At 42.2% G+C, this 11461-nt stretch overlaps 1 long non-coding RNA gene across 1 annotated transcript; it reads right to left on the bottom strand.

Annotated features, from left to right (window-relative positions):
• Nucleotides 1-146: 146 nt before the first annotated feature.
• LOC149307270 (uncharacterized) lies at nt 147-8820 on the bottom strand. The gene is made up of 3 exons (XR_016282362.1): nt 8776-8820; nt 7072-7184; nt 147-193 (listed from the first exon to the last, which is right to left on the bottom strand). It is a non-coding gene; the product is annotated as an uncharacterized LOC149307270 (long non-coding RNA).
• Nucleotides 8821-11461: the final 2641 nt, after the last annotated feature.

The raw sequence follows: 11461 nt of genomic DNA, 5'->3' as shown, positions 1-11461 counted from the left end.
TAGGCTTCTTTCTTAGGAAGTTAACATTGAACATAGTTACTTTGTGTGTAGTTTTAGAGCTGCAGTACTTTCCAAAGAATAAAGAAAATGAAGGTTCTTACCTTTCATGGTCCTCAGGGGCACTATAATCAGAGAGGTGATCTCCACTATCTTCTAGCATATCATGGGGAAGATCTGTCAACAGCTGTTGCAACTGAAATAGGACATAACAGCTACATGAATATGAAATACTATTAATACAGTATTTAGACTTCTATATGTACCAGAATAGTTTTTTAAAAACAGAATTTCAGTTATGTGTGGACAAATCACACAAAATTTTTGAAGAATCCATAGCACCACAATATAGCTGTCATAATAGTGCAGGTGCTGTTTTTCCCTGCTATCTTATTAACATTTCTGCAAAAACAGTATTTCTTCCTGCAGGTAACATAGGCGGACAGACAGGTAGCCAGTGTAGCAACATATACATTTATGGGAGTTGGTATAACACATAACTAGCGCACACATGAGAGACAGGTTTTTATTGCTACTACTGAGGCATAGCTGGCAAGATGAAAACTGATCAGCTTGACCAGCATGAAATTCATATGTAAAACTGATCATGAGACTTAAAGTTGCCCTTAAAGTAATGGTCTCTAGTTTACATTTGAAGAACATCAGGAGTAACAGACAAACCCAAATCTTACCCACACAAAATTTCCTCTCAGTATTTCACCTGCCCCTACTTCCACCCAGCATTCCACCTGGCCCTTCTTCAAGAACAGAAGGTTACAACAACAACTACTACATTCGATCTTACACAAACATACCCTGTAACTCTTCTCAACTCCCAGAAGACAGGAGTCCAAAAGACCCAGAGGAAAGGCTTCTATTAGTGCAGTACTGTTTAACCTGCATGCATATGTCTAGGTGCATTCAAGTCGCCTACTGACTTATTGCAACCCCACAAATTTCATAGGATTTTCTTAGGCAAGGAATACTCAGAGGTGGTTTTGACAGTCCCTACCTCTGAAATATAGCCTACATCACCTAGTATTGGTCGGCAGTCTCCCATCCAAATATTAACCAGGGCTGCATACCAATAGGGAAATGCTGTAAACACTGATCATGATGTAGAGATCTTGTAGCATCTTTCAGACTAACAGCGCTAACTGATTTTACAGACTAACACAGCTATATCTTTGAATTCTACCACAGATCATGATGTTATCCTGGCATGCAACAGAGATTGCAGTAACTTGGGATGAGATATAAATCCTATAATAATCCTTTAAAATTGGAGCAGATGTCAGTAACATGACACTCAGTTTTTCAGCTAACACTGGACAGTTAGCGTGCGGCATTTCTTTTAGACATTACATTTTTAGCTACAGAAAACAGTGTGGATATATCATCTATGTTTCTTCAGGACAAAGATTTTATGTTTTGCTTTGTATTTGCCAGTGGCAATATAAATACATATACATATACATATACATATACATATATATATAGTATCACTCCCAGATCACCTAACCACCCAAATGCTTTTCATTTCATCCACTCACTTTGTGCAAGTTACTTTCCAGAAGCTAAAATAAAATAAACTGTCTGTACTTACTTGGAGCAAGGAATCCTGAATAGAGTGTACCTGTTCTTCTAAACCTTCAGAAAAGTTTTGGTACATAGAATGGATCTCAAGTGATACATCTGTGCAGTACATTTTCTTTTTCTCACAAGGTTACTAGAAAACTGTACACAACAATATAAGCAAGTATTGCATCGGAACTTGGCACCCAAACTTGTGTTGGTTTTTTTCCAAATTAACAAAGGCTATACATATTTTGTTAATTAGAGCAGAAGCAACAACCTACAACAAGGACAAGCAAATGACAGAAATAAACTCTTTCATTTAGGGTGAAGTGGTTACTATATTCCAAAAGAGGCACAAAAGGGGTGCAATATTGCACCAAAATCATTAGCAAAATTGTACTTGTTTTTCGGCAAGCCAGCTACAGATACCAGTATAAGCATTATTGCCATCTTAAAGTTCTTAGACTTCCTAAGTTCTACAACATCAACTCCTTTTATTCTTATGAAAACTAGGCCTAAAACACAACACATTACCAAATCTTTAGAATATCTAGTAAAGCATCACATGGGCTGCTGCCACACTGCAGAAATGAAGCAGTTTGATACCAGTTTAACTGCCATTATTATTATTATTATTATTATTATTATTAACCTTTATTTATAAAGCGCTGTAAATTTATGCAATTTATGCCATGATGCAATGCTATAGAATTTGAATTAAGGATTTGTAGTCTGGTGGGGCACCAAAGATCTCTGCCAGGGAAGGCTAAATATTTCACAAAACTACAAACCCCAGAATTACATAGCATTGAGTCATGGCAGTTAAAGTGGTGTCAAACTGCTTCATTTCTGCAGTGTGGAAGCAGCCATGGTTTAGGAAAAACAAAGACATACTGCCATGCTTAGCTATTGAATTCTACAAGGTTTTTTTCACCATGTATTCTTTTTTTATCGGGACACAAATAGAAGAAAGGAGGATAGGTCAGCAAATTGCATCAGTGTTTCTTAGACAGATGCAAGGAGACCAAAGTAGGAAGAAAGAACATGGGAGCAGAAGGCTCTAGAGTCTAGCAACCAGCTCCGTGATTAAGGCACAGGCTGAGTTTTTGATGCAGGGCAAGAGAGAAAGAGGAGATATTAAAAGGAAAAGTATTGTTCCTCTTATCCAGTAACTGAAGCTGATCTCTACGTGTCACACAAAATAACACAGACCTATTTTGCATCAGGTAGTTAACGCAGGTGTGAGATGCACCCCATTATGCTGCAAATAATTTTTAAAAACACACATGCATGCACACACCCAAAGAAAAACACAGCAGGGAGAGAAATTCTAGCCTAAACCTCTTCTTCCCAACATGCTGGTTTTAGAACTGGGGATGAAGAACATACCAAAAAGTGTTCAGTCATCATATCAGTCCACTCACAGCATGATGTGTCTAAGTCCAAACATAAATTTACCAATATTAGTATGAATTAGGAAGAAATTTCAGGCATGCCTCAGTTAGCAAATCCTTTGACAAAAGCAGCTCCTTCTTACAAAGCCTTTTTACACCCCCTCCCTTTCATATTCTCTATCTAGCTGGAGGTGTTTTTTCTTTACCAGGATTGGCACTTGGGAGGCTGGTGAAGGAGGGCTGGAGAATTACTTCTGGTGTCAGGTTGCAGACGTGTGTCTACAGTAAACTATGCAATAAAGCTCAAGGTCAGAAAGAACAGAATTCTAATCTAGCCGATCCTACTGTAGCCGTGTGTACCTGCTTAGTGATATAATCCAGCAGGAAACCATATTGCAGCTGACACTATCCTTTCCATCACAGAACAAATCTCAACTTACAAAAAGCACATACTGAAATGCTGCACAGAATATCAGATATTCTCTCTTCACAGAGATGCACCCATATTCCTTAAAGCTCCAGGTAAAAGGCAATATAATACACAATTCTGTTACAACAGCTAGCCCCAACATGCATGTAAGCCTGAAATTTGACACATGACAGAGGTATTTTATTTGAAAGTCTTATTTTGAAAGTAGCTACATAGTAAGGAGCTGCTTGAGTGACATCATGAGAGACTCAGAAGATTATGATGTCACTAGAAATCTCTTTTCCCAAGACAACAGCATTAGCTGTTCCAGATGGTTCCTGGAAGAAATGGTGACTACCATCTCCAAACTGGGACAGTCATAGCATTTCCAAGCTCACAGAGATGTGAATATTTCTGAAGATCTGATTCTAAAATGGAATTATTAAAGAGACTAAGCTGTGGGTGAGTTGGTTATAGACATACTGTTCATACTGGACAAGTGTCCAAAAACATCACCATAATTACCATAATTACTTGGGGCTAAAGGCACACAATTGCCAAGTCATCTGCTCCAAACATTCATGACAAATTCACACCAGGCTCCAAGATTATTCTGTCCCACATGCAGAGAACAGTGAAAGACTTATTCATCTTTATCCAGATGCAACTCTCATTGTGCTTAGTGAGGCTTTCTTCCAGTACTTGTCCATACGATTGCACACTATATATGCTGTATCACAAAAAACCTGCACAGCAAGCTTAAGATACTGTTTAGAAATATGAGCTGTTCAATAAGCCTCACTGATACATGTGTTACAAAGTGCCAGTAGATGAAACCCGCCACACACCAAGTAAATTGTTATGATAGCATTCCCAATGTTAGTGAAAAGCATTTCTCAAACAGGTAGCCAGTTGGGAAACACAGCAAACTGCTTCAGAAAGCAAAGGAAAAAGCACTGAACAACCAAAGAGAAAACAGTCAAAGCATCCAATGAGTGTACCGAAAACTCAGAGGCTCAATCAAAAGTCGCTCTTTGGGTCTGAAGTAGATACAGGCCTGTTACAGACAGCCAAAATAAAGCTGCTTCGAGTCAGAGTGGAGGTATGGTGTTTCAATGATGCATGCATCCTAAGAGTCCAGAAGCCACACCAAAGTCACGCTCCAGTCCTTAGGCTCGAAGCAGCTTTATTTTGGCTGTCTGTAACAGGCCACAGTAAGTAAAATTTCTAGAGATGTAGCAATTCAGAGAAGGATTGAAATATGGACAATACTTCTTTCCACATCAAATTTAAATTTATTTTTCTGTTTCAGCAATATCAAACACTTCATTCATATAACTGTGGCACACTTACAAAATTTTAAAACACAAAAGCCTCTGGTTTGTACAAAAAAAAACCAAGGTCACCCAGTGGGTTTCATAGGATTTATTTATTTATATGCCGCCCAATCACTGGGAATCCAGGCGGCTTACAACAGAGGGGATAACAGATGGTTCCCTGCCCTCAGGCTTACAATCTAAAATCTTCATGACCAAGCTGGGAATCAAATCCTCATCTCCAGAGTTGTACTCCAACGCTTAAACCACTATGCCACACTGGTTGGGAGAGGGGGCATAAAAATGGTCTTGGGGTCCAAATGCAGTCCCAATACTGTACTACCGTATATAATCATGTATAGGTGAACACATGTAGGTTTTGGGGCCAAAATTCTGGATTTCTATGAGCCATGGATAAGTTGAGGGTAAAACTGAAAGGCATGTAACTATGGGTGTAAAAGATGTCCTGCTCCTCCTCCTGCATCTTCCCGGTTCAACTGCCCCCTCCGGAGGCAACGGGGCTAGAAAGAAGCTTTGGGAGCGAACGATCGCTCTCCCTGCCATCTTGTTACTGTATTGACTCATGTATAAGTCAACCCAGGTTTTTTGGGACAATTTTGTAGAATAAATTTTTCGACTTATACACGAGTATATATGGTATGTGTCACCACTGCCTTAGAACATCTCACATACAAATCTTCATAGTAAGCAATTCCTGTCATCACTGATCTAGACACTATAGTCCTATTGACGCAACCAAGAATCACATTGGCTTTCTTGGCTACCGCATCACACTGCTAACTCATGTTCAACTTCTGGACTCCTAGGACTCCTAGATCCCTTTCACATGAACTGCTGTCTAGCCAGGCTTCTCTCATCCTATATCTCTGCATTCATATTTTCTGCCTAGGTGTAAGGTCTTACACTTCTCCCTGTTGAAATGCATTATTACCTTTCGCCCAGCCGTCTAATCTATCAAGATCATTTTGAATTTTAATCCTGTCCCCTGGGGAATTTGCAACCCCCCCCCCCCAAGTTTGGTATCATTTGCAAATTTAATCAGCATGCCCTCTATTCCTTCATCCAAGTCATTGATAAATTTGTTGAAGAGCATAGAGCCCAGTACAGTTCCCTGGACCACTCCCCTAGTCACCTCTCCCCAGGATGGAGATAAACCGCTGTGTAATTGTTTTTTGGTTCGTTACGTTAAATGCAATTAAAAATGCAAAACAGACTCTAGAATGTATTTTTGAAGCAATATAAAAAGCTATGTGCACTATAAAAAGATCTTGTTAAAAAATATATCATGATGAGAACAAACCAGTCAGCACTTGGCTCCCCCTCCATCAATGTTGCCATGCAGAGATTCTCAGCTTTCACTTCAAATATGATTCAGTGTAATAATGAGCTATGACAATTTTTAAAGTAAGGTTAGGTCTTAACTATGGTTTGTTGAAACTAATCAACTTCCTATTACATTGCTTCAAACAAAACTGAGTTAAGATGAAGAACACTTTGCTAGGTTTGGATAATATAGCATACTACAATTAATAACTCGAAGACAAAGCTTCAGTCTTCTCTTTATATGCTGAAAGGTGGGAGGAGAGTACAAACCCTGAGGTTTACCATGGTTTGTCTCATCACAATATATATGTGGATGAAAAGTTGAGAACACAGCAAAGGTAAACTGAAGCAACTATGGTCCAAAACGCACTGCAGCAATGATCCAGTTTGAGACTACTTTAACTGCCCTAGCATAGTGCTAGGGATCCTGTGAATTGTAATTAATTGTGGCACCAGAGCTCTCTGACAGAGAAGACTAAATGACTCACAAAACTACAGTTCCCAGAATTCCCTAGCACTGAGCCAGGGAAGTTAAAGCAGTCTCAAACTGGACTATTTCTGCAGTGTGTTTTGGACCTATATTAAGATTTCTTGAGATTTAACCGAAGTAACATTTTAAAATGTTAAAAGTCACAAAATGAATTCACGAAGTCCACAAACTGGACCTGAAATTATAGCTGTGCAAATGACATGCAACGTCAGCCTCATTTTAACCGTAAACCTTCCAGCTTGAGATTCATTTGCAGGGTGGCCTTTAGTAGTGACTGAATCACCTATCTCAGGGCCCATAGAGACAGGCCCAAATAAAGCTGCTTTGGATCACATTGGAAGTATGCTGTTTAAATGATGCGTGCATCCTAAGAGTCCGGAAGCAGTGGCAAAACCACACTCCAGTCCTTTGGCATTTAAACAGCATACCTCCAAAGTGGCCCGAAGCAGCTTTATTTTGGCCTGTCTGTATGGGGCCGGAGTTTAAGAAAAAAGGAGGGGAAAGGTTTTAAAACATGAAATGAAGCTGAGTCTTAATTTTTACCTCTTGCTCCCTAACGTAGTCCTCTTGGTCATATTCTTCATCTTCATGTTGCATCTGTAAAGCTGCGCTGTCAAAGTCAAGCGACATTTTCGGGAACGTTGCTTCGTGTTTTTCTACCAGGGAGAAATAAGAAGTGTACCATTTTATCTACAATTAATACCATAAATAAAACTGTGCTGAAAGAGAAGACATTCCATTAAACCTAAAAAACCAGCAAAGCCGTGCTCTATTCCTGTTGTGGTATTTCAGTTTGCATATTCTAAATATACTTTCTTGCTATGGAAAATCCTTGGATACTGAGCTCTTGGTTTCAGTGAACTTTCAAAAGGCATATATAGGGATTACTAATATTTGGTTGAAGAACAATTTGATGTAGTCAAGTATCTAGCTGTGCAGTTATTTCAATGGCAACCCTGAAATGCATTGTACATCTTAAGATGGGCCGCATGTGGCCTTCCAGGAATTGGCTTGCAACATCCATCAGACCTCAACGCTAGTTATGCCAATTAGGGCAGACTGGAATTGCGGACCAATAGTATATTGAGGGTTACAAGCTACTTACTCACCCTTGATATAGCTGCTGCTCCCATTAAAAGAGCCAATCCCTTGCGAGGAAGCCTTTTTCTATCAATAGAAATAACAAATGGCCAAGGAGGAAATAGAGAAAGAATCCTGGGAAACCCTCCCTAAAGAACAGATGTACACAACATTCACTGCTGTTGTACATGGAAACTGGAGGGGACACAAATCCAGAATCATTGGAGAATACCTAGCCTGGAGAAGAGAAGGTTAAGAGGTGATATGATAGCCCTGTTTAAATACTTGAAGGGGTGTCATATTGAGGAGGGAGCAAGCTTGTTTTCTGCTGCTCCAGAGAACAGGAACCGGAGCAATGGATGCAAGCTCCAGGAAAAGAGATTCCAGCTCAACATTAGGAGGAACTTCCTGACAGTCAGGGCTGTTTGGCAATGGAAGAAATTCCTTCCTCGGAGTGTAATGGAGTCTCCTTCCTTGGAGGTCTTTAAGCAGAGGCTGGATGGCCATCTGCCATTGGGGATGCTTTGATTGAGAGTTCCTGCATGGCAGAATGGGGCTGGACTGGATCAGGGCCCCTGCAGTCTCTTCCAACTCTATGATTCTATGAATACTTGGCCATAGAGAATCATTGGAGAATGCTTGGCCACAGGGAAACATAGAGGGATACTTGGTCTTTAAAGAATCATTGGAGAATGCTTGGCCATAGAGAAACATAGAGGAATACTGGCCCATAGGGAAATATTAGGCAAGGATTCAATGTTTCCCGATGGACAAGTATTCTGCAATGATTCTCTATGGCCAAGTATTCCTCTATGTTTCCCTATCCAGGGCAAGCGTTCTCCCATGATTCTCTATGGCAGTGGTCCCCAAACTGTGCCCTTTAAGGGCTTTTGGACTCCAGCTCCCAGAAGCCCCGACTGTTGGCCAACATGGCTGAGGCTTCTGGGAGTTGAAGTCCAAAAGCTCTTAAAGGGGGACCGCTGCCATAGAGAATCATTGGGGAACGCTTGGCCATAGGGAAACATTGAACACGTGCCCAATACTTCTCTGTGGGCAAGTATTCCCCAGTGACTCCCGATGGCCAAGTCTGGCTTCGCTACGCAGAGGACTGAGAAGCCTAGGCCCGAGCCTTCCCGTTCCCATAGCAACGCCCAACTCATTAGGTACCTCTTCGCACAGTTCCGTCGTCCGGAGGCCCAAAGGCTTCACCGGCCCAACCGGCGTCCCAGAGCCCTCTCCAGCCCCCTTCCGTGTCGCAGAGGGCCCACTCTAACCCGCCTTTTCCAGGACATCGAGAAGAGAGTCCAACCAATCAGCAAAGCGGGAGGTTTTGATCGACGTCAACGTAGACCAATCGCAGGGACGAAGGGGCGGGGCTTTCGTCGGGGGCCTTTCTTTTTGGGGGAGGCAAAAGAGCTTGCGCTGAGCCAGAGCCACCTTCTCTGTTCGAAAGCTGGCGCGGACTGCGGCGGGAAGGGGAAGCCTGCGCGGGGATTGGCTGGGAGTCCCAGCCAATGGCGTGAGAGGGGTACAAGTGGACACAGCCAATCATAGCTCCCCGTTCCCGTGACGTCATGCTGTGTTTGTTGCTAGGAGACGGTTCAGGGTTTTGAGGGAGAGAAACAAAATGGCGGCTCTCCACCCACTTTATTGGTTACTATCCACACTGGAGAGATAACCCGCTTTGGCAGCGCTCTAACTCCTTCCTGGCTGAAAGGCTATGGAATTCTGGGAGTTGGAGTATGTTGTGGGCCCCCAGATGATGAGGGGGAAGGGGAGGCTGTGAAGAAGGCTTTAAAGGTCTTTGCAAAAGGGAGCTTTTTGTCAAAGGCTTTTTTAAACTGTGGTCTGTCTGTAAATACTTTGAACGAATGAACAGTGTCAGAACAATGACTGAAACAATGGAGTTTATCAGAGGGGAGTCGGATGAAAAGAAAGTGGGGCCAGAACGCATTCAGCGAATATACGTGAATTCGCATTGCGTCCGGACTGACTTCACATTGACCGATATTGCGTCTGGTAGTCTATCACGCAATAACCTGAAACCCCACGATTGCGTTCAGATTGCCATTGGATTATACTTCCAATTTCTCTCATATTGATCCATGGATGATTTGATTCAGGTTTTTGAGGTCAATCTTTTGACTAAAATGTCTAGACTTATACATGAGTATATAAAGTAACTATTGCAATAATCTCACACTGCAACCTTTTGGGAACCATGGATGGAGGCATTATGCATTAGATGTGTCCCTGGACTAACTATGAGTAAGGACAAAGACTTCCCTCAACACATTTAGACCTAAGAATGTGTGTGTTGTTTGCCTTCAAGTTGTTTCTGACCTATGGTGGCCCTAGGTCCTCTACTGTGACTTATGGCAGAGGTTGCCCATAGAACCGCACTGGAGGAACTGGAGAGTCCTAGAGCGAATGTATTAATTGAACTCACAAAGGTCAAAGCCACGAATGTGGAGGGCTGACTGTACATCCTACTCTGCCCTCTGCCAGTTTCACCCTCATTCTATTGTGCTTCCCAGCAGTGGCATCAATGGAGGGTGCGGGGGGTGCAAAATGCGCCAAGTGGCACCCTAAATGGGGTGACACCACTGTTCCCCAAAAGTGCCCAGCAGGGAAAGAAAAGCTCTCCACTTGCTGCTGGTTACTGCAAGCAATGAATGTGTCTCTCTGTCCACTCCATCTGGGTGGAAAGCATGAAGGGTGCGTGGGCTCAGGGGGGCAGAGAGATACTTTCCTCCCTCCCAAACAGAGCAGAGAGCAAGGAGGTCTCTCCACTTTCTGAGCCTGGCTAGCTGGAAGGTAGGGATGTGTTTGCATGTGTTTGTGTGTGTTGTTATGCCTCAGGGGCCAGAGAAATACCTTCCTCCCTCGCCGTCTGCCTTTACCAGATATTCACTTCTGCCGCATGAAACTATGTAAATGTGAATACATTTAGACAGTGCATACAAGGTGTAATTTTAAGTTTGGTCGTTGTTTATGTCACTACTATTGCCATTACCTTCAGTGAGATACAGGAATTACAACGTATGAGTAACATTAGTACAAAAACATTGTTAAGGATTCTGTATGGGCTGCATGTGGTTTGTGTGTATGGATGCAGCTGAGGGTGGTATAGAGCCAGCATGGTGTAGTGGTTTGAATGTTGGACTGTGACTGTGGAGACCAGGGTTCGAATCCTGGCTTGGACATGTAAACCCACAGGGTGACCTTGGGCAAGTCGCTCTCTCTCAGCCTCAGAGGATGAAAATGGCAACTTTCTCTGAAGGACCTTTCCAAGAAAACCCCATCATAGGTTCCCCTTAGGGTCACCATAAATTGGAAACAACTTGAAGGCACACAACAGCAAATGGTGTGGTATGGGAGGAGGTCAATGGGGCAGGGGTGATACCAGGTGACAACAAGCCTCATGATGCCACTGCTTCCCAGCCTCTATTCATCTGATCATACCACATCCCCCTATAAATGCATAGGAATCATCCTGATTTTGGTATAGTGAAAGACAAGTTTCTGACAAGAATCTCCTTCTTTGGAAGTCTTCAAATAGAGGTTGGATGGCCATCTGTCAGGGGTGCTTTCATTGTGAATTCCTGCATGGCAGGGGTTTGGACTAGATGGCCATGGTGGTCTCTTCCAATTCTATGATTCTGAGATATGCAGCAAGATTTTTGGTAAATGGTTGAGGCCACGCACACTGCCAACAATGTGACAAGCCACTCTTGAAATGAGAGAAATCAAACGTGTAAAAGACATGTGCGCAGACAAAATTTACTTTCAAATGCCATGATTTCAAAAGCTAAACTCATTTCTTATTTATGATTTTCAAATACTGTATGCA

This window comes from Sceloporus occidentalis, unplaced genomic scaffold, assembly GCF_023333645.1.
Source record: "Sceloporus occidentalis isolate IW3139 unplaced genomic scaffold, rSceOcc1.0.p SCAF_9, whole genome shotgun sequence".
Lineage (NCBI taxonomy): Eukaryota > Metazoa > Chordata > Lepidosauria > Squamata > Phrynosomatidae > Sceloporus > Sceloporus occidentalis.
The sequence above is the reverse complement of the archived record's forward strand: the minus strand, read 5'-3'. Positions and strand labels throughout refer to the sequence as shown.